The sequence below is a fragment of the Cynocephalus volans genome, chromosome 4 (assembly GCF_027409185.1).
Source record: "Cynocephalus volans isolate mCynVol1 chromosome 4, mCynVol1.pri, whole genome shotgun sequence".
In the NCBI taxonomy this organism is placed as follows: domain Eukaryota; kingdom Metazoa; phylum Chordata; class Mammalia; order Dermoptera; family Cynocephalidae; genus Cynocephalus; species Cynocephalus volans.
In genome coordinates, this window is record NC_084463.1 from 34,023,918 (window position 1) to 34,044,199 (window position 20,282).

General features: G+C 37.0%; 1 protein-coding gene and 1 pseudogene across 1 annotated transcript in view; both read left to right on the forward strand.

Moving 5' to 3' along the window:
* The window catches only part of LOC134375210 (glutamine and serine-rich protein 1-like), an 824,919-nt gene that overhangs the window by 185,799 nt on the left and 618,838 nt on the right, over window positions 1–20,282 (forward strand).
* LOC134375214 (DNA-directed RNA polymerase III subunit RPC9-like) lies at window positions 3,637–4,086 on the forward strand (annotated as a pseudogene).

Below are 20,282 nucleotides of genomic sequence, written 5' to 3' on the forward strand. Positions count from 1 at the left end.
GGACAAACCCAAAGAAGACTTTGCTGAGACAAATTATGATTAAATTGTTTAAAGACATAAACAAAGATAGTATCTTGAAAGCAGCAAGAGAATAATTCATCATGTAAAAGCGTTCCCCAAAAAGTCTGTCAGTGAATTTCTCAACAGAAAACTTGCAGGCCAGAAGGCAGTGAAATGGTAGATTTAAAGTGCTAAAGCAAACCAACGAATAAAAACTATTAGCCAATAATTCTATATCCAACAAAACTGTACTTTAAAATTTACTGAGAAATAACAATATTCCCAAATATACAAAAAAATGAGGAAGTTTATAACCACTATATCTTTTCTAAAGAAATGGTAAATGTAGTCCTTGAGGTTGAAATAATAATAGTAAGCAATTTGAAGTCACACAATATAAGTTATTCAATAAAAACATATAAGGGGACACATAAAAATTGATACCAATGAAATTTTTAGTTTGTAACTTCATTTTTTCTTTGATAGAATTTAAAAGAAATAGGCATACAAATAATTATAAATTTATGCAAATAGGTGTACAATATATAAAGTTGTCTTTTGTAGTGTCAATAACATAAAATGGGAGGAATGGAGCAGTATAAAAAAAGAGTAGTTTTTGTATGCAATTAAAGTTAAGCTAACTTCATTATAAAAGACATTGTTATGCTTTTGCAATGTTATATAACCACTATGATAGGCACAAGAAAATGCCTGCAGAATATAGAGATGAAAATGACAAGGGAAACCATGTCATTACAAAAAACTAAACACAAGGAAAGACAGAGTAAATGAATAAGAGAAAACTATTAGCATAAATGAAACAAATAATAAAATGACAAAATTAAGTCATTCTTTATAAGTAATTACTTTATTTTTTTTTTTAAAGATGACCGGTAAGGGGATCTTAACCCTTGATTTGGTGTTGTCAGCACCACGCTCAGCCAGTGAGCGAACCGGCCATCCCTATATGGGACCCGAACCCGTGGCCTTGGTGTTATCAGCACCACACTCTCCCGAGTGAGCCACGGGCCGGCCCCATATAAGTAATCACTTTAAACTGATGTGAATAATACTCCCCAATCAATGATGTAGATTGGCATAATAGAAAATAAAAAGCAACCCACATACACAACATGATTCCACACTATTTTGCCTAAAACAGACTCACTTTAGATCTAAGGACATGCAGAGGTTGAAAGTGAAAGGAAAAAGATATTTCATGGAAATAATAAACAACGAGCAAGCAAGAGTGGTTACACTAATATTAGAAAAAATAGGTTTTACATCATGAACTGTCACAAGAAACAAAAAAGAACATGATTGTATTGGTAAAAGGGTCAATTCGCCAAGAGGTTATAACAATTACAAACATATATGCACAAATATCCAAGCTCCAGTAACTGAAGCAAACAGTGACAGAACTGAAGTGAGAAATAGAGAACTCTTCAATAATATTAGGATACTTAAATATCTCAAATTCACTAATAGAGCAAAAGATGGAGGACCAATTTAAAAACAGAGGACTTAAACAACACTATAGACCTATTATATCTAATAGGCCTATACAGGACACTCCAGCCAACAACAGCAGAATACACATTATTCTCAAGTGTGCACTGATTAGCTATACCATGTTAGTGCACAAAAAATTTCTTTAAATTTTTTTTTAAATCGTAGCAATTATCTTTTCTGACCACAATGAAATGAAACTAGAAATAAAATGCAGAGAGGAAAATGGGAAGTCACAAATATGTGAAAATTAAACATTTTTACAACAAATGGATAAAAAAAAAATCCTCACCAGAGAAGTTAAAAAAAAATCCAGAGATAAAAATATAAACATTGCCATGACCTGTGACATACAATGAATGCTGGGTTGAGAGAAATTTATAGCTGTAAATGTTTATAGCATAAAACAATAAAGATATCAGATCAACAACCTAATTTTACACTGAATGAATCAGAATATAATGAAGAAATTAATCCCAAAATTAGCAGAAGAAAATAAGATTAAAGCAGGAATAAATAAAATAAAGAACAAAAACAATAGAAAAAAATCAGTGAAATCAACTGTTGGCTTTTGAGAAGACCAACAGACTTGATGAGCTATTAGCTACACTGACTTAAAAAAAGAAAGATGTCTTAAGTAACTAAAACCAGAAATAAAAGTTGGAACATTACTAACAATATTGCAAGCATAAAAAATTAGGAGAGTAGTATTAATTATTATTTACCAACAAATTGGATAACCTAGATAAAATGGAAAAATTTCTAGAAGCATACTGTCTATCAAGACTGAATCATGGGCTGACCCCATGGCTCACTCGGGAGAGTGCGGCGCTAGGAGTGCAGCGGCCTCGGTTTTGGATCCTATATAGGGATGGCCCGGTGCGCTCACTGGCTGAGCGCGGTGTAGGTGACACCAAGCCAAGGGTTGCGATCCCATTATTAAGGAAATTTTGTCAGTAATTAAAAACCTTCCAATAAAAAAAGGATGGAAACAGATGTCTTCACTAGTGAATTCTACTCAAAATGTAAGGAAGAATTAACTGCTGGCTGGTCCCCAGATAGCCTTTGGTGACACAGTCTCTCCCCCTTTTCTTTCTGCCTATAGTTCTCAGATTATCTGTAAAATGCACTGAGAATTCCCTGTTGTAAGGTTGGCAGGAACTGTCTGGAACAGCTAGAGCTTTGTTCCTCTCTCTTCTAAAAGCAGGATGTTCCTCAAAATTGCTCAGTGACTCCCATTGTCCCTGAAATATAAAACCCAGGTAGGGTTTCCTTTGACGCTCCCTCATCTGTGGTAAAAGCGTGGCACATGCAGTCAAGACTTGATTTACCCTGGGCAGCATTCTTGAGCTTTGGAGGACAGGCTCATAATGCATCCTAAGCTTCTTCTGTCCACTGCTGCCTATTGGTAAGTCATAAACACACTGTGCATAACTTGGCAGCCAGTGCATGGTGGACTTAAATGGTAGCCCAGGATGCACTGGGCAAAAGTATTCCTGTCCTGTTCCTGGTGGTTGGCATAGTGATGATCTTTGGCATTTTCCACACAGTGGATATTCTCTCTTGGGATTAGGAATGAGCAGACCTGGTTCACATTAACACCATTTCTTTTCAAAGATTTCTGAAAAAAATTGAAGAGAATGAAATACTTCCAAACTCATTTTATGATGCTAAAACCACCCTGATACAAAGCCAAACACACTATAAGATAAGAAAACTACTGACCAAGTTCACCTATGGATTCCAATGCAAAAATTCTCAACACATGCTAGTAAGCCAAATTCAACAACATATTAACAGGATTAAACATCACGACCAAGTGAAATTTGTGACTAGATTGCAAGACAATTTAACTTATGAAAATCAACCAATGTAACAAACGTTAACAGAATTCAGAAAAGAAAACACATGATTATCCCAATTGATGCATGAAAAACATTTGACAATATTGAACACCATGTCATGATTAAAAAATTAATAAAACATTCAACAAAAAGGAACAGAAGGAAACTACATCAACATAAAAAAGGTGGACCCCAGTGGTTCGGTGTAAATGGTGGGCCTGGTGGCAGTGCTGTGTGAGCTTCCTCATCCACTGGTGGCCAGGGGCAGCGAGTTGAGGACAACATGGAAGCAAGGGATGCCAGTTCTGCACGGCTCAGTAACTACAAGATGTACCGGTCACTAACTAAACTGAAAGAACAGTGTAAAGAAGTGAAAAGAATAAACAGTTCTGGGCAACAAAACTTGAATAATGTCACCTGTGAAACATTAAAATACATATCAAAAACACCATGCAGGCACTAGAGTCCTGAAATTGTCAGAGAATTCTTCATAGCAATGAAAAGCCACAAGCTGACTAAAGCTGAAAAGCTTCAGCTGCTGAGCCAGAGGCCTGTGACTGCTGTGGAGATCCAGCTGATGGTGGAAGAGAATGAAGAACAGCACACAGAGGAGGAGATTGAGGCTCTTCTCTACAGTGTCAGGAGCATTCTGCCTATGCAGCCAGATGTTAAGCAGAAGAAAATCATCAGCAATGCTGAGGCTGTGGATGTGGATCAAGAGGACCCAGCATAGAAGAGTGCAAGTAGCCCACCAGCTGTTTCCTGGATGATCTGAGGATGGTTTATTTGATTTTTACCCTCTATTCGAAGAAGCCTCATTTCATAGTTACTTGGGTAAATCACAAACATAAGTCTTTCTCGAAAATAAGCTGAAAAGAAGTATTTGTGCCTTGGGGAAAAGAAACACGGTGAAGACAGGCTGTGGTCATCAAGACAGAGCACTAACAAGGGGAGGACAATGACTGTGGACCCCTCTTTGGTAGAACTGATTCTTCTGTGGCCTTTACTTCATTTTCGGGAGGGCCCTATACACAGCTGGTAAAATACTTGTGTTGCCTTTGATGGGCTGTGTCCTAATTACTTCCATCTGCTTCTCTAGGAATTTCCCAAGCAGGCAGTCAGAGTGCTCTTGGGATGAGAGCTGAATTACGAGAATTTGGTTAGACAGCTGAAAGCTGCTCTAGATTAAAATGGGCCATGGAACTTGGCTCACCTTAGAGGACTATCCCCAAGAACAGGAGAGATAACAATGGGCCTGGCCAACGCTTCACCAGGGTTAAAGGCCCCTTCTTCTACTGGCATAGGCTTTGTTTACTGGCTCACTATTTAATCTTAAATGTTAGGGACCAGCTCATTCCATTTGGAAAGAGGCACTCCAGACAGAGTGGCAGCGGCAGCAGAGAGTGTTGGCTGCTGTTCTGACTACCCTCAGTTTCCTGCCCTGAGACAGCAGCCCCTAGATGGGGGGATTGATGAGTGAGTTCTCACTCTATTAGTTCCCATGAGAGCTGGTTGTTTTAAAGACGCTGGCACCTTCTTTCTCTGTCTTGCTTTCTCTTGCCATGTGATCTGATTGTACCCACTGGCTGACTGCTGCTTTCCACCATGAGCAGAAGCAGCCTGAGGCCTGCACCAGATGCAGCTGTCCCAGAATCGTTAGCCAAATAAACCTCTGTTCTTTATAAATTACCCAGTGTTTTAGTCCATTTTGTGTTGCTATAACAGAAATACCTGAGACTGGGTAATTTATAAAGGAAAGAGGTTTATTTGGCTTACGATTCTGGGACAGCTGCATCCGGCACGGGCCTCAGGCTGCTTCTACTCATGGCGGAAAGTGGCAGGCAGCCGGCGGGTACAAGCAGATCACATGTTGAGAGGAAGCAAGAGAGAGGAAGCAAGAGAGAGAAGCAAGAGAGAGAGAGAGAGAAGGTGCCAGGGTCTTTTTAAGCAATGAGCTCTCACCAGAACTAATTGAGCAAGAACTGACTCATTACTTCCCCCTCTTCCAGGGAGAGAGCATTAATCCATTCATGAGGGATCCTCCCCCATGACTCAATCAGTTTCCAACACTGCCACATTGGAGATCAAATTTCCACATGAGTTTTGGAGGGGACAACACATCCAAACACCATCACCCAGTCTCAGATATTTCTGTTATTTTGTTATAGCAACACAAAAAGCACTAATACAGCCATATAAGACAAACCCAGAACTAACATCATACTCAGTGGCGAAAGTGTGAAAAATTATAATCTAAATCATGAACAAGACAATAATTCCCACTTCCCACACTTCTATTCAACACAGTAATAAAAATAATTAGGCAAGTAAAATAAATAAAAGGCATCTAAACTGAAAGTTTAAAAAAAATTAAAAATTATCTGTTTGCAGATGACATGATTTTATATCCAGAAAAATCTAATTATTTTAAAAAATCTTTATGACTAATAAATTTGTGAGAGATGCAGGATACAAGATCAGGATACAAGATCAATTGTGTTTCTATACACTACAAATTAAAAATATGAAAAGCTGATTATAAAAATTATTACAATTACAGTAGCATTCAAAAGAGTTAAATACTTAGAAAGAAACTTAACCAAGTGTGGGGAAAATAGGATAATTTAGTCAGGCTCCCTGGACATTTCTTGTAAACAAGTTGGGTGTGGGTGGAGTCAGTGTGCATATGCACCCATGTATCTTTCTAGTTTGCTGCTGATGTGTGTTCTTGAGTTTGTGAAGCAGGCTGGTGGCAGAGAGCTTGTGTCTAACAATAGAGCATGTTTACTCTGCTGGCAGCTGCTCGGTTTCAGTTTGTCTTTGACCTTGCCAGTAGCATTTGAGTTACTGAACTTCTCCTTTGTACTGCCTAGCTCCTAGATGTGTGTGCTGAATAAAGACTATTCCTTCTTCAACCAAGGCTTCAAGGACCTTTTTGCCAGTTACCTGGCTCATAGACCTACATATGAAGGGTTTGTGAATGGGCTCGAGGGGTCTGTGAGCTTCAGACCCTACCCCTAGCTCTACTGTTGGCGTCATTGGCAGGATTATGCCACAATTGGAGTAGCTGGTGCAGGATTCTGAGCAGGCACAGGAGCCAAGAAGCCCGTGGAGAAGGCCAAAATGTGGCTACTTTTGAACATGCTATGCCCATGGCCACTTTCCTGTTGCATGGGATCTTCTTGGTGCTTGCTGTAAGGCAAGGAAGCATAGACCAGACACTACAGCAGAAAACCCCTTGGGAGGGGGAGGACTGTGGCTCTCCTTAAGCATGTGGTGCCCGGTGGCCACTTTTTTGCTGACTGGAGCCTGGCTGCTGCTCACTCTGCTGCAAACTGACCAAGATTTGAAGTGGAAAGCAGAGTTGTTGATGGATGATGTGCAGCAACTGGAAGATTTGAAGTGAAAAGCAGATGTATTGGAAGCATGGATAGATGTCCTGGAGGATGACATGCAGTGACTGGCCACTCCAGCTTCTCACACCAGGGAAGACAATGAACCTAGTGGTGATTTGGGGGAGACCATGCATCCCCAGGCACAACCTGTTGTGCATCATAAAGTGAAATGGAAGCAGCCTATGGGAGCGGGTGGGCAACCAGTGGGCAATCCGCAGGTGACTCAATTTACCACCTATGTCCCATATACCCAGGTTGAGTTACTTGACTTGGGGAGACAGTTTTGGCAGAAACAGGGAGACCCTGGCAGCTTGACTGTTGTGCATATGGGGTCTAGGAGTGGATAGTGTGATATGCTCTGGTGAGGAAATGGAAAAATTGGCCTTCATCACCATGTACTCATCCCTGAGGCAGTGCTTCAGAATAGCCATAGATATGCACAAGGGCCAGGTAATCACTCCTTAATGGAATGGGTGAGTGCAGCTGCCCGAATCGTGTGGGCAAAAGCTGGAGAACTGCCTAAGATTGTTAGTAGATGGCAAACGTATGCTGAGTTACTTCAAATAATTCGAGAGCTGGGGATGCAGTCCATGTTTAATGTGAACAGTCATGGCTCAGATGACAAAAATTTTACAGGCAGCATGACAGACATAATGCTGCAGAATGCCCCGTCAACATCCTTGGGTCACTGATGGCCATACTAGTATCCTACTTGGTCATCCTGTGCATGAGGTAATGACCATGATAGCCAGCTTGGGTGAAGTAGAGGATAGGAGACAAGCAAAAGGGGTCTGAAAGGAGGCTAAGACCAAACCCCCAAGAAATACTCAGGATTTTCTTCCAAAGGGACCAAGCGAGACTAACCATAAGCAGATGTGGTTTGACCTGCTTACAGGGTTGATAAAAAGAAAATGGCAGAATTTTATACTCTTTTATGGCAGAGTAGTATTCCATGGTGTATGTATACCACATTTCCTCCTCCAATCATCCATCAGTGAACATTTAGGTTGGTTCCATATTTTGGATATTGGAAATACAGCTGTGATGAACATGGGAGAGCAGATATCCCTCTGACATGATGATTTCCATTCCTTTGGGTGTATGCCTAGAAGTAGGATTGCTGGATCATGTGGTAAATCTATCTGTAGTCATTTGAGAAAACTCCATACTGTTCTCCAGAGTGGTTGTATTAATTTACATGCCTACCAACAGTGTAGAAGAGATCCCCTCTCTCTACTTCGTCACCAGCATTTGTCATTCTCAGTCTTTATAGCCAGTCTAACTGGGGTGAGGTGATATCTCAGTGTGGTTTTAATTTGCAATTCCCTGGTGATTAGTGATGTTGAGCATTTTCTTCATGTGTCTGTTGGCCTTTGCATATCTTCCTTAGAAAAAAATGTCAGCTTCTTTGCTCATTTTGGGGTTTTATTTTGGGGGGGGTTGTTTTTCTTAACATGTAATTGGTTGAATTCCTTGTATATTCTGGATACTAATCTCTTGTTACATGTACAGTTTTCTAATATTTTCTTGCACTCTGTAGGTTGTCATTATGGACACTTTAAATTTGATAGTTTCAACATTTAGGAAACCATTCTACTAGAACTCTATTGCCTGAATAGAAAAAAAAAAAAAAAGTAGCCACTCCCTGCAGCTCATTCCTAGGCTTACTACAATAATAACTCCAGATCAGAAGTCTCTTCCTGTAGTGAGAATGTGAGATCTTCGCTTGACTGAACAGCAGAGTGAATACTGTCTTCATCCTCTTCCCAGGCTTGTTAAAAATAATAATTTTGGTTTCACAATCTCTTCTTAGAAAGAGGTTGGAGGCCTCTGAAAGCAAGAATGCACCTTCTTCAATTGCTTGCTCCAGAAATAAATACATCACTTTAATATCTCCCTGGAAAAAGGTTCAAAGACCTCTGCATGCCTAATTCAATCAGTGGTCATTCCCTTCACCTTCTTCTCCAGGTTTTTGTGGTGATAAATCCAGGCCTACAACCTCTCCCTGGAAAGTGGGTGGAGGCTTCTGCAAGCAGGAATGGGAGAAAAGTCACTTCTTGGGCCTTCTTTCTTGGCTTGCTCCAGCAATAAATCCAGGCCTGCAGAATCTCCTTGAAACTAGTTTCTGCATGCATCGAGCGGGTTAGACAGGAACAAAGAGTTGAGGCAACTACAATCTCTTGTGAGGCTGACTGAGGAGGAACTGCTCAAACAGCAGATGATGGACTTTGGATGTGTTGTCACCTCCAAAACTCATGCGGAAATCTGATACCCAGTGTGGCAGTGCTAGAAGCTGTTTGGGTCATGGGGACAAATCCTTCATGAATGGATTAATGCTCTCCTTGGGGGATGTGGGATTAATGAGTGAGTTCTCACTCTGTTAGTTCCAGCGAGAGCTGGTTGTTTGATAGACCCTGGCACTTATTCTGTCTCTCTTGCTTCCTCTCACCATGTGATCTGCTTGTACCTGCTGGCTGCCTGCCATTTTCCACCATGAGTAGAAGCACCCTGAGGCCTGTGCCAGATGCAGCTGTGCCGGAATCGTAAGCCAAATAAAACTCTTTTCCTTATAAATTACCCAGTTTCAGGTATTTCTGTTATAGTAACACAAAATGAACTAATGCGCCAGACCATTTTAACAAGCCTAGAAAAATACTTGCCTTATTTAACGTGCAGAAACCAACTCAGAAACAGCAAAATGTGTGCCAAATAAAAAAACAAAATAAATAAGTATGTAATTAGTACATAATCAAGTTAGCATATGGTAAAACTCAAAACTCTGATATGGTACTCATGGTGTAAAAATATGATTATATCTCTAGCACAAAGGTCAAAAGACAAAATTATTACATACAAGTATAACTACAATAATTTGTTAAATAATGAAAATTATTAAAAGATGTAAAATGTGACACCAAAACATAAACTGTAGGGGGGGTGAGAGTAAAAGTGTAGAGTTTGTTCAAGTCATCAAAGTTAAGTTGTTATTAGCTTCAAATAGTGTTCAGTATAAGATGTTTTATGTAAGCCTCATGGTAACCACAATGCAAAAACCATTAGTACATACATGAAGTTAAAAAGAAATGATTTAAAGCATTTCATCACAGAAAATCATCAAATCAAAAAGGAGAATGGTGATAGAGAAAGAGAGGAACAAAGGATATACAAATCAACAAGAAAAATATTAACAAAATGAAGCTAGGATGTCCTTACATATCAATAATTACTTTGAGTGTAAATGAATTAAATTCTCAAATTAAAACATACAAAAAACCCTAGATCTAACTATATGCTGAATGCAGTAGACTTACTTCAGCTTTAAGGACATACACAGATTAAAAGTAAAGGGATAGAAAAATTATTCCATGCAAATAAAAATCAATTGAGAGCAGAGGTTGACGTACCTATATCAGACAAAATAGACTTTAAGTCAAAAACTGTAAAAAGAGATAAGGCCATTGTATAATGATAAAGGGATCAGTTAACTAATAAGATATAACAACCGTAAATATACATGCAATTGACATCAGAGTACCTGAATTTATAAAACAAATATTAAAAGATCTGAAGAGAGAGACTGCAATACAAAACTAGTAGAAGACATCAATACACCACTTCCAACAATGCACAGATCATCTACAGAGAAAATCATTTAAAAAAATTGAACCTTAGGAAAATGTCTAAACTACTGTTTTCCAACCCACGGACAAAGTATATTTGTCCAATGACAAGTGTTAAACTACTCTTTAAAACAAATGAATATAACAGACATATACAGAATATTCCATTCAGTAGTAACAAAATACACATTCTTCTCAAACACACATGGAACACTTTCTAGGGCAGATCATATGTTTGGCCACAAAACACATCTTAACAAATTTAAGGAGGTTAAAACCAGATTGAGTATCTTTTCTGACCACAATGTTATAAAATTGTAAATCACTAAAGGAAAGACTCTAGAAAAATTCACAAATGTGTGTAAATTAAGCAACATGTCCCTGAACAACCAATGGGTCAAAGAAGAAATTAATAGGGAAAATTTAAAGAATCTTGAGACAAACAAAAATGGAAACATAAGCAACCAAAATTCATGAGATGCAACAAAAGCTGTTTGAAAGTGAAGTTCATAACAATAAATACCAACAGCAATAAGATTTCAAGTAAAAACAAAAATCTAAATTTACACTACTAGGAAAAACAAAAAAAATGGGAAACGAAGCTCCAACTTAAGAGGGAAGAAAATAATAATGATCATGGCAGAAATATATAAAATAGAAACTAGAAAAGAACAGCGAAACTAAAAGTTGGTTTCATGATAAGATAAACAATATTTACACATCTTTAGTTAGACTAACAAGAAAAAGAGAGACCTAAATAAAATCAGAAATTAAAAAAGAAACATTACAATGAATGTCACATAGTTAACAAGAATAAAAAAGACTAGTATGAATGATTGTAAACCAAAAAAGAAGATAACGTAGAAGAAACAGGTAAATTTCTAGTAACATACAACCAACCAGGACTGAATCAGGAAAAAACAGAAAGTCTCAAAAGACCAATAATGTGTAATAAGATTGAATCAGTAATAAAAACTATTCTTCCATCAAAGAAAAGCCCAGGACCAAATGGTTCCGCTGCTTAATTCTACCAGTTACTTAAAGCAGAATTAATACCATTCCTTCTCTAATTGTTCAAAAGAGAATGAGTAATAATAGATACTCCTAAACTCATTTAAAAAGCTATCATAACCCTGTTTCTAAAACCAGACAAGGGCACTACAAAACAAAACAAACGAACAAAAAAACATAGACCATTCTTCATGATAATTGCAGATGGAAAAATCCTCAACAAAATTCTAGCAAACCAAATTCAACAGCACATTGAAAGGGTCTTTCACCATGATCAGGAGGGTTTTATCCCAGGTATGCAAGATGTATCAACAAACCAAAGAAATAAATGCGATACACCACGTTAACTAAATAAAGTTGAAAACAACCATATGATCATTTCAGCACATTCAGAAAAAGAATTTGGCAGAATTCAACATTTTATTATAAAAACTCTCACCAAATTAGGAATGGGAGGAAGGTACCTCAACATTATAAAGGCCATATACAACAAGCCCACAGCTAATAACATTCTCAATGATGAAAAGTTGAAAGCATTTGTTTTAAGATCAAGAAAAAGACAAGAAGGCCCAATTGTGCCATATCTATTCAACATAGTAGTGTAAGTCCCTGCCAGAGGAATTACTAAAGAGAAGTAAACAAAAGGCACCCACATAGAAAAAGCAGAAAATTATCAATTTGCTGATGACACAATTATATATATAAAACCCTGCAGACTCCATTAAAAATTGTTAGATTTAATAAATGAATTCTAAAGTTGCAGGATTCAAAATAAACATAAAAAAATAAGTAGTATTTCTAGACACTAACAACAAACTATCTGAAAAAAACATGATTATCCCATTTACAATAGTACCAAAAAATACAATATTTAGAAATAAATTAAACCAAGGAGATGAAAGATCTATACACTGAAAACTATAAACTTTTGATTAAGGAAATCGAAGACAACACAAATAAATTGAAAGATATCCTATATTCATGGATTGGAGGATTCATAGTATTACAATGTTCATTCTTCCCAAAGTAATCTACAAATTCCATGCAATCCCTTTGAAAATTCTAAAGTTATTTTTCTACAGAAATAGACAAGACCACCCAAAGTTTGTATGAAACTACAAAAGAGCCTGGGTAGCCAAATCAATATTGAGCAAGAAGAACAAAGCTGGAGTCATCACTCTCCCTGATTTCAAAACATACTATAAAGCTATAGTACATAGTAATTGATAGAGTTTGTATGTGTTGTCCCTGCCAAAACTCCTGTGGAAATCTGATCTCCAATGTGGTAGCATTGGGAACTGTTTGAGTCATGGGAGTGGATACCTCATGAATGGATTAATGCTCTCCCTGGGGGATGAGGGTCTGATTGAGATCTCACTCTATTAGTTCCCATGAGAGCTGGTTGGTTAAAAGACCATGGAATCTCCTCTCTCTGTGTCTCTGTCTCATCTCTATCTTTGTCTCTGTCTCTGTCTCTCTCTCTTTCTCTTCCTCTGGCCATGTGATCTCCTCATCCCTGCCAGCTGTCTGCCACTTTCCACCATGAGTAGAAGCAGCCTGAGGCCCGTGCCAGATGGAGCTGTCCCAGAATCATAAGCCAAATAAACCTCTGTTCTTATAAATTATCCATCTCAGGTATTCTGTTATAGCAACAAAAAACAGGCTAATACAGTAATCAAAACATTGCATAGTGATCAAAAAATACATAATAATTCAATTATATGTCATAATCAAAACATCATGGCGTAAAAGTAGAAACATAGACCTATGGAACTGAAAAGAGAGCCCATAAATATAATCAATGCACTTACAGCCAATTGATTTTCATCCAAGTTGCCAAGCACACACAATGGTAAAAAAACCAAAAAACAGTTTCTTCAATAACTGGTACTGGGAAAACTGGGTCTACATGCAGAAGAGTAAAACTTGACCCTTATCTCACAGCATAAATAAAAAATCAACTCAGAATAAAGACTTAAACATAAGACATAAAACTGAAAAACTACTAGATGAAAACATAAGGGGAAAGCTCAACAATACGGTTCTAGACAGTGATTTTTTTGGTTTGACCACGAAAGCACAGACATCAATGGAAAAAAATAGACAAGTGGAATTGCATTTTTCTAAAAAGTTTCTGCACAACTGAGAAAACAATTAACAGAATAAAGAGACAATCCATGGATTGGGAGAAAATACTTGCAAACTATTCATCTAATAAGGGACTAATATCCAAAATATATATGGAACTCAAACAAATCAATAGCAAGTAACAAATAATCTAGTTTTTTTTTAAGTGGGAAAAAAACCTTAATAGACATTTTTTCAAAAGAAGGCATACAAATGGCCCATATATATATATATATATATATATATATATATATATATATATGAAAAAAATGCTCAACATCTTTAACTATCAGGGAAATGAAAATTAAATTCACAATGAGATATCACCTCACAATTATTAGAATGGCTGATATTAAAAAGGCAAGAATTAACAAATGTTGGTGAGAATGTGGATAAAAGTGTATGCTTGTATACTATTGGTGAGAATGTAAATTAGCATGAACATTTTGAAAAAGAATATGAAAGTTTCTCCAAAATTAAACATACAATTATCACATGCTACAGGATGTATACACTTCTGAGCATATATCCAAAGGAATTGACATTGGTATGTTGAAGAGACATCTGCACTCCCATGACTATTGCTGCATTATTCTCAGTAACAGGATGCGGAATCAACCTAAGTATTCATCAGTGGATGAATGGATAAAGAAAATGCAGTATATATATGCACAATGGAATACTATAAGCCTCAAAAAATAAGGATATGCTGTTACTTGTGACCACATGGATGAACCTGGAGGACATTACGCTAAGTGAACTAAGCCATGGACAAAAAGATAAGTATGTGTGATCTCACTTATATGCGTAATCTAAAAAGTTGACATCATAAAACCAGAATGTTGAATGGAGGTTATAGGAGTCTGGGGGGAGTGGATGGGAAAATGGTTGATGTTGGTCAGAGTACAAAGTTAGAAAGAATTATTTTTAATAATTTATTGCACAGCCTGGTGACTATAGTTAATACTAATGTATTGTATATTTGAAAATTGCTAAAAGAGAAGATTTTAAACATTCTCACCACGATGGATACATTAATAAGCTTGATTTAATCTTTCTAAAATACAGATATTAAAATATCATATTGTACCTCATAAATATGTACGATTAATATTTGTCAATTATTTTTTTAAAAAAATACAGAACTTGAATAGACACTAATCCATAAAAGACATATAAACCTCCAATAAGCACATAAAAAGATGTTCAGCTTATTAGTTATTAGCAGACTGTAAATCACAGCCACAGTGAGGTATTATTTCACACTCTCTTGGGTGGCTATAATAAAAACAAGAATAAATAACAAATATTGACAAGGATTTGGAAAAGCTGGAGCCCTCCTACACTGCAAAATAGTTCAGCTTCTGTGGAAAATAGTTTGGGCAGTTCCTCAAAACTTACACATAGAATTACCATTTAACACAGTAATTCCACTCCTATATATGTCATCAAAAGGTTTGAAAACATACATTTGAATGTTAACTTGCATACTGGCTTTTATAGCAGCATTAGTCTCAGTAGTCAAAATATGAAAATAAACCCAATGTTCATCATCTGATACATGTACATCCACTCAATAATATATCATTCAGCCATAAAAATGAATGAAATCCCAACACATTCTATGACATAGATAAACCTTGAAAATATTATGTTAAGTAAAAAATCTAGACACAAATGGTCACATATTGCATAATTCCATTTATACAAAATGTCCAGAATTGGAAAATTCACAGAGACAGAAAACAGATTAGTGATTAGTAGAAGCTAGTTGTAGGAAGAAGTGGGAAATGGCTGCTTACTACCTACAGAATTACTTTTTTTGTGTGTGTGAGTGTGACTGGTAAGGGGAACAGAACCCTTGGCTTGGTGTCGGCCGCACCATGCTCAGCCAGTGAGCGCACCGGCCATCCCTATATAGGATCCGAACCCACGGCCTTGGGGCTTACAGCGCCACACTCTCCCAAGTGAGCCACGGGTTAGACCCCAGAATTACTTTTTGAAGTGACAAAAATATTCTAAATGTAGAAAGTGTTAGTAGTTGCACAACTCTGGGCATATACTAAAAACCACTGGTCTGTACACCTGAGAAGAGTTAAAAGGTGAATTTTATATTATATGAATTTTATATTAATAAAATTTGTATGATGAGAATAAACTCAATTTAGAATATTCCTCTACACTGATTTCATTTTCTCGACTCGTTTTTTTCTCTGTACTCTTTCCACTTATATAGTGTCCTTTTATCGAACTAAACTTTATTAGAGGGTTATTTTCTTCTTTGTACAAAAATAAAAGAAACCCATGATTCTTTTATTAAATTTAAAAGAAATGGGTTTTATGAAATACCATTTAAAAAAATTTGTATATTTATCTATTTATTTTTATTAGCTCCCACAAATAAGTGAGAACATGTGGTATTTCTCTTTCTGTGCCTGGCTTATTTCACTAATTTCATCCATATTGCTGCGAATAGTAGTATTGCATTCTTTTTTTTTTTTTTTTTACAGCAGAGTAGTATTCCATTGTGTAGATATACCACATTTTCCTTATCCACTCATCCAATGATGGGCATTTAGGCTGGTTCCAACTCTTAGCTATTGTAAGTAGCACTGCAATAAACATGGGAGTACAGGTATCCCTTGGACATGATGATTTCTATTCCTCTGGGTATATATCCAGCAATGGGATAGCTGAAACATATGGCAGATCTGTCTTAACTACCCCCCTTTCCACTTTTAGTAATCACACTTCTTTCTTCTCCTGAAAATTTAACATATTATTATGATAGCTATTACTTTCTTTCTCTTTTTCTGTTTTGTCTTTTTTGTTTATTTGCTTATTTATTTATTTACTCCCACTAATCATTGAGTTGAGTTGATTTGGCAGGTGCAAGATGAACAGGTCTAATGTCATTCTTCTACATATGGATATCCAGTTTTCCCAGCCCTGTTTATTGAAAAGGCTTTTTCCCCAATGTATGTTCTTTATGCCTTGCTGATGATCAGTTGGCTATGCATACATGAGTTGATTTTGGAGTTCTTTATTTTATTCCATTGGTGAAAGTGTCTGTTCTTGCCACTACCATGCTGTTTTTGTTACCATAGCTTTGTAATATAATTTGAAGTCAGGAAGTGCAATGCCTCCAGATTTATTTTTGTTACTCAGGATTGCTATGGCTATTTGGGGTCTTTTTTTCATTCATATGAGTGTTAGGATTGCTTTCTATACTTCTGCAAATAAAGTCATTGGTATTTTGATGGGGACCACACTGAATCTGTGGATGGATTAGGGTAGTATGGATGTTTTCACTATACGATTTATCCAATCCATGAACATGGAATGTCATTCCGTTTTTTGGTGTTCTGTTCAATTTCTTTCAGCAGTGATTTGTAGTTCTAGTTGTAGAGATCTTTCACCATCTTGGTTATCTTTATTCCTTGGCACTTTATTTTATTGGTAGTTATTGCAAATGTCCTTGCTTTCTTGATTTCTTTTTTTAGCTACTTTGTTGTTGGAGTGAAAAAGCACTACTGATTTTTCATGTTGATTTTGTATGCTGCATCTTTACTGAAATCATCTATTGACTCAGATTTTTTTGAGTCTTCTGGCTTTCCTATATATATAATCACAGCATATGTAAACACTGTGACAATTTGACTTCATCTTTTCCAGTATGGATGCCCTTTATTGATTTCTCTTGCCTGATTGCTCTGGCTGGTACTTCCAGTACTATGTTAAATAGGAGTGGTAAGAATGGGCATCCTTGTTTTTTTCCTGTCCTTAAAAATTTTTTCAGCTTTTTCCCATTCAGGATGGTATTGGTGGTGGCTTTGTCATATATGGCTTTACTTGTGTTGAGATAATTTCCTTTTATACCTAATTTGTTGAGTCTTCATAATGAAGAGATGTTGAATTTTGTCAAACACATTTTCTGCATCTATTGAGGTAACCATATGGTTTTTGTCCTCGATTTTGTTGATGTGGCATATCATATTACCTTACTTGCATATGTTGCAAATCCTTGCAATTCTGGGATGAGTCTTACTTGATCCTGATGTATAACTTCTCTGATGTGCTGCTGTATTCCACTTGCTAATATTTTGCTCAGGATTTTTGCATCTATGTTCATCAGTAGCTGTGACCATGCTGCACTGGGCTGCAGAGGCTGTGGTTGGGCAGCACAGGAGTCTGGCAGCTGTGGTCATGTGGGGTGGGGCTCCAGAATCTCTGTTTGAGTGTCATAGGAATCTGGTGACTGTGGTCACATGGAGCAGGGCTCCATCAGCTGAGGATGGAGCTGGGGCTGACCAGTGTGGTGCTCCAGCATCTGTGGCCATGGCTACAGGCAGCATCAGTCACGCAATGGGTTGTACCAGTGGCCACTGGAGAAAGAGGGATGAACTCCTATGGGGGAAGACAGACCATGGCCATGGGACTAGACAATGGCTCCGGCAATGGTGGTAGTGGTGAGGGCAAGCTGGAGAATGAGCAAGAGGAGGCTTACCACTGGGAAGTGCTCACACCAAAGTAGACTCTTCTCACTGCAAGGGAGAATTCCTCCTGCAACTGATCCTAGCTGTCTGTTCCTTTCTCCATACCCCTTCTGCAGGAGGACCACATGCTGGGCACATTTAGCTCACCATCTTGCCCCATGTTTAACCCTTTAATTCCATTTTGATAATTTCTTAAAATCTGAATTTTGAATTGAGTAGGTACTATAACATTTAAGTATTTGCCTCTTCAGGTTTTGTACATTTCAAAACAGGACATGCACATATTTTATATCCTATACCATTAAAAATTAGTTTTATGATACTTTTTCCATTAATTTTTATTCAGAATTCATAGTCTTCTACTCCATCTAATGTACGTTGCCTTTATATATTTTATTCATTTTCTGTGTTTATGTTGGAAAAACTAGTCCAGCACCATGGTACTATTTAATTATTTTTCATTTAATTGTCATTCTACATATGGGATTACCTATTTTTTATTATAATATTAAAATTTTTTTTTTCCATTGGGAATAAAAAAAAATTAAGCACAACATAATTTTGATTAAAATGACAGACTTAAAACAGGAATTTCTTTTCTCCTCCATATGAATAAATGACAGTGAGTTTATGAGGAAGTTTTTACCCACAAAGACTACAGGAAAGAAACAAGAAGGCACTAAAAATGGAAAAGGTCATTTAGTTTGTATAACAGGAAGGTTTATTCAAAATGAAGTTTTAACTCCAGAACTTTTCTCCAGCTCAAGAGTCAAGAATCTACTCCAGCTCTTGGGAAAAATACTGTTATGTAGGTTCTGTGATGTTAAAGCAATACTTTTGAAAAACTTCCTTCTATTCCAATTTTTTTTAATTAAAAAATGAAATAAAAGAAAATATTATTATGGCTTGATTGCAATAAAGAGTATGCAGTTTACAAAATTAAGAAAACACAAAGATATGATAATTTGGAGAAAGTTTAATTACATTTAACACTAAAACAGTATTTTCTTACCCTTGAATATTGTCAACCTGGGATAAAAAAATAGGTGACAAAATGATTAAATTAGCCACCACTGACAGTCCACTCCCCTTCTGCTGACTGACCAGGAGCTGAGCAACTGAGTGAGTGTCCCCAAGAAAGGGCACCCAGCCAGAATCTGCCACCACCACCACCACCAGTAGCCCCCTCCTTTCTCGCTGTCTGATGAGGATATGTCCTATCTCTGAGCAGTGCCACAACCACTGTTTCCATGCAGGTGGTGCACCAAAGACACTGCATCAGCTACTGTAACACTGTCACGGTAACAGCCAAAACCACACTGCAGGCAGCCCACCACATACTCTAATTCATCTGAAAAGGAGAGCCACCAGCAGAGACTACAAATAGAGGAGAAAATCTTTATCCTCAAATCCCAGTACAGAATAATAGAAGAAACAGCTGCTTTACCAGTTAACAAGGTGTCAATGAAGAGATACGAGGAATGCAAATTAATGAGAAAATACAACACCACCCAAGGAACACAGAAATTCTCCAGTACCAGACTCCATAGAGCAAGAAACTCTTGAAATTTCTGAAAAGGATTTCTGAGCAAAGATCTTAAGAAAACTCAAAGAGATAAGAGAAGACTCAATTACAGAACACAATGCAATGAGAAACAGTGTCCAAGATATGAAGGAGGAAATTTACAAAGAGATTAATGCATTTCAAAAGAATGTAGCAGAACCCTTGGAACTGAAGTACTCATTCAAAAAATAATAATAATAAAACACAACAGAGAGCTTAAGCATGTTAGATCAAGCAGAAGAAAGAATGTCAAATCTTTTCAAAATAACTCAGGTGGAAAAAAAAAAGGAAAAAATAATTTAAAAAACTTAAGAAGTCTGAGGGAGTTTGCAGATAACCTGAAACCCACAAACATCTGAATCATGGGCATTTCAGAAGGGGAGGAGAAAAGAAAAGGTTTTGAAAACCTATCCAAGGAAATAATAACGGAAAATTTCCTAGGTATAGGGAGTGACACAAACCTTCTGTTCTGAGAAGCACAAAGTTTCACAGCCAGGTTCAATCCAAAAAGATCCTCCCTGAGACATTGTTGTTAAACTGGAAAAGCTCAAAGACAAAGTGAGAATTTTAAAAGCAGCACAAAAAAGAGCCAAGTCACCTATAAGGGAGCCCCCATAAGACTAGCAGGAGAATTCTCAACTGAAACTCTATGAACAGAGGAAATGGAAATAAATATTCAAAATAGTAAAAGAAAAAAAAATGTTAGTGAAGAATTC